Below are 4,654 nucleotides of genomic sequence, written 5' to 3'. Positions count from 1 at the left end.
AGCTTCTATACTGTATTGATATTGACTAATGGGATGCATTAATTATATTCTGTAAATTTCCTTTTCACTGGGATTCAGTAGCATGGAATGATACGGCAGCAGCTTCATTAATGCAGGTATGTTCATGTGCAGGAGCCATTAATGTAGCTACTGGTGGAGGCAGAGGGAGGGGGGGACAAAGTGTGCCATCGCCCTGGGCCCTGTCACATGAAGGGGCCCACCCGCAGCAAAATGCCTGCTCCCCTATCTAACTGAGACTCTGCACACTGGCTAGCACAGTGGCAGAGTCTCAGTTCAGTGTAGTGTGCAGGCTTTCAGTGCTACAGTCAGCTCCACTCTACCGCGGCTTGAACACCAGCAGCTATTAAAAGTGTGTTTTTCTCTGAAACACCACAGCGTTACAGAGACAAACATATCTGGCTGAGGTACTACAGCCGGTGCGTGATACATGCTGCTGATAGTTTGGGAAGCATGTATCACCTATCAGGCTCCCTTTAAAGGGGTTGTCCAGGCTTGGGATAAAAGTCTGCAGTCAATCTATGTGACTGCAGACTGCCAAATCATGACAGGGTGCAGTGAACCTGCTGTCATGAGTCCCCAATATCACTGGTGTTATCAGGCAGTCATGCGACCACACGTTTGCTATTTGCACGTGGCGATCAGTCCAATGTGAATAAAATTTCACTCTTGTTGCATAACTCTCGAGTGCCAAGTTCTACTTATATTTTCTATTATCGATTGGAACCACACTCAGGTACCTCTTCACAGTTCTGGAGCGCAGTATACTAATTACTACAAGTTAAGCGAGCACTTAAGGAGCATTATTGTTTACTGCAGTACCAGACACATGATCTCCCTGCACTACTGCTCTCCATTTTGTAGACTGCTTGTCACTTTAAGCCTGGAATTTACAGAATGGCAGGGTGATAAACTGGCTGAGGGGCCAGCACACGCACAGGACTTTAAAGTCCCGGTACTGTGCAATGAACGTAAACGTGATAGGGCTCTGACGTCCATTTCATGTACTAGCACGATGACAACGCATTGGCTCACCCTTTGACGGTGTACTCGTCAGGATCCTGGATTAGGTGAAGTATATTATTATTTTTTTTTAATTAAAACTTGTAGTGTGACAGTGAAGGCATCATATGGTATAGAGTGACCCTCATACATTGTAAGGACTATTGTAGGCGGCCCTCATAAGATGTAGGGTCCTCATAAAGTGTGGTGGCCATTATACAGCGTGTCAGCTAATGTGGAGGTCATTACTCAGTGTGGGGACAACTGTTGGGGCCGTTATACAGTGTGGGAGCTAATGAGAGGGCCGTTATACAACTAGTGGGCCATCATACAGTGGGGACTACTAAGAGGGGCCCTTATACAGTGTGTGAGCCAATATAAAATGTGGGGACTACTGTGGGGCCATTATACAGTGTGAGAGCTAATGTGAGGACCATTTTGCAGTTTAGAGGCTATCATTCAATGTGGAGGCTACTCCTCATTTTATAGTATTGGGGCTACTGTGGGAGACATTATAAAATGTGGGGCCATTATACCGTGTGAAGACTACTGTGGGGGTCATTATATTGTATTTTGAGGGAGCAGTGGGCCCATCATACTGTGTATAGGACAGCTGTGGGCCCCTCAAACTGTGCATAGGGGAACTGTGGACCCAGTATACTATGTATAGAGCAGCTGTGGGCCCCACATACTGTGCATAGGGGAGCTGCAGACCCTTCATACTGTGTATAGGGAAGCAATGGGCCCATAATACTGTATATAAGGAAGCTATGGGCCCCTTACATTGTGAATAGGGGAGTTGTGGGGGCAATATACTGTATATAGTGGCGCTGTGGGTCCCTCATACTGTGTATAGGGGATCTGTACATGGGGAGTCTCAGGGGACATTATTAGATGTTAAGTGGGCACTTGAGCATTATTGTTATAGAGGAACTCAGAGTTTTGTGACTGTCAAAGGTGCACAGGGGGCATTATTACCTTCTAGGGGCTAAATCTGGACACTGTTTTCTAGGGTACTTACACAGGGCATTAATATTTTCTAGGGGGTAATTTTACCATCTAGACAGCATATAGGAGGCATTATTACTATTTAAGGGGCACAGTGGTGGGCATTACCATGTGGGGCCGTAAGAGGAGCATGATTTTTGTACCACACAACAGGTGCAGTTGTATTGACACATACAGCAGAGTCGGTTGAGTATTTGGCTATCAGCAGGGTAAGGAGTTTGTGGAGGACGGTAATGTAGATGGTGCTTTAAATGTGAGAAATCAAATGTGTCTTAGTTGTAATCTCTGCAGCCGAGTCCTGGCTGGAGAAGTTGTCATGTCGGTCTGGGCCAGATCGAAAAGACGGAAAAAGTGATCAACTCAATCAGCTGTAAGTCACTGTTTATAACTGTACTGTAATCTCCTATATGATCTGCAACACTGGCATCTACCACTTTATGGGCACGGTAATATCAGTGTTAGCTTTTTTATAGAGATTTATTTTCAGTAATTTCATGGTCATCTGCTGGGCTTCCTCTATGCACAAAATTAGGGTGCGACACTATAGTTGAAATCAGGGTTACCTGATTAGGGGCCCACTTAGATGTTTCTTACCCCCCTGAGCTAAATCCTTAGCTATGCCTCTGGCAGGAGCCACAATAATCAGGCAGACTATAAAGCAACAAAACTATTATTAATATCTCCTATGTACTATTTTGACAGCATTCCTCCATCCTTGGTCAATTAAAAGTTACAGTGTGTGGGGCGCTGTTCTCATTTGCATAGAAGTCTTTCACTGTTTCATTTGACAGCAAGAATTACATTTCTCAGTGCACCTATCTATTCATCTCTGTGCATTTTGGAAGCTGGGTGGGACTGTCATTTCAAGAGCAGGTGTCTCAAACTACATTTCTTAGCACGATTTCAAAGCTTAAAAAGTCTCCCTAATGATCGAGAACATGTGCAGCAGCACCATTCATACACAGGAACAAGAAACCTATTATGTTTTGAGATTTGTGGTATAAGGGATGGCAAATTTCCTACTTTAGTATTAAAAGGCAATGCTGTACTTCACTGACTGCTACTGCTTGGAATATTGACTAATTCCTAGAGCTTGTTCCACTAGAGGGAGCTGTTTGAGCAAATTCAGGGAGAGCTGAAAATAAATATGCTGTTGCTTTGCATAATTATTAGTATGGCTTATATACTATATATATAATAAGCAGCATTCATTTTGAACATCGCTTACTATACGATGGATAGCATGATACATTTTCTTAGCATGGAAACCAGTTGATAACCGTCCTTTGTTTGTTTTCAAAATGGGACGAGTATACGAGTACACTGTACTTGTGGGCACTAGTGATGAGAGCGCACTAAAATTCTCGGGTACTCGTTTATGAAGTCGAGCAAATTGAAATACTCGAGTGCTCGGACCGAGTAACGAGCCCAATGTAATTCTATGGGAAACTCGAGCATTTTTCTGGCGGCTCCCCCCGGCGGTCTGCAGAGGGCCTAAAAATTGCTCAAATTGCAATGCTCAAATGACATGGGAGCAGCATGGGGAAGACCCCTGGAAGCATTTCTGACCCCCAGGTCACTGCGGTCAACAACGTTGACATAGGTATTACGCCACTTTTACAGACTCACAATAAAACATACAAAAACGAAACCAAAACGGATTTTCCTGGGAAATACAGTGCATTGTGAAAGTATTTGGCCCCCTTGAACTTTTGTACGTTTTGCCACATTTCTGGCTTCAAACAAAAAGATATAAAATACAACTTATTTTGGGAAGAATCAACAACAAGTGGGACACAATCGTGAAGTGAATGAAATTTATTGGATATTTTAAACTAATTTTATTTTAATAACAAATTAAAAACTGAAAAGTGGGGCGTGCAATATTATTCGGCCCCCTTGAGTTAATACTTTGTAGCGCCATCTTTTGCTGCGATTACAGCTGCAAGTCGCTTGGGGTATGTCTCTATCAGTTTTGCACATCGAGAGGCAGAAATTCTTGCACATTCTTCCTTGCAAAACAGCTCGAACTCAGTGAGGTTGGATGGAGAGCGTTTGTGAACAGCAGTTTGCAGCTCTTTCCACAGATTCTCGATTGGATTCAGGTCTGGACTTTGACTTGGCCATTCTAACACCTGGATACATTTATTTTTGAACCATTCTATTGTAGATTTTGCTTTATGTTTGGGATCATTGTCTTGTTGGAAGATAAATCTCCGTCCCAGTCTCAGGTCTTTTGCAGACTCCAACAGGTTTTCTTCCAGAATGGTCCTGTATTTGGCTCCGTCCATCTTCCCATCAATTTTAACCATCTTCCCTGTCCCTGCTGAAGAAAAGCAGGCCCAAACCATGATGCTGCCACCACCATGTTTGACAGTGGGGATGGTGTTTTGACGGTAATGAGCTGTGTTGCTTTTACGCCAAACATATCGTTTTGCATTGTGGCCAAAAAGTTTGATTTTGGTTTCATCTGACCAGTGCACCTTATTCCACATGTTTGGTGTGTCTCCCAAATGGCTTGTGGCAAACTTCAAACGAGACTTTTTATGAATGTCTTTGAGAAATGGCTTTCTTCTTGCCACTCTTCCATAAAGGCCAGATTTGTGCTGTGTATGACTGATTGTTG

The sequence above is a fragment of the Phyllobates terribilis genome, unplaced genomic scaffold, assembly GCF_046119375.1.
Source record: "Phyllobates terribilis strain yellow unplaced genomic scaffold, ASM4611937v1 Scaffold_11__3_contigs__length_659146591, whole genome shotgun sequence".
Classification (NCBI taxonomy): domain Eukaryota; kingdom Metazoa; phylum Chordata; class Amphibia; order Anura; family Dendrobatidae; genus Phyllobates; species Phyllobates terribilis.
This window is presented reverse-complemented; position numbering follows the sequence as displayed.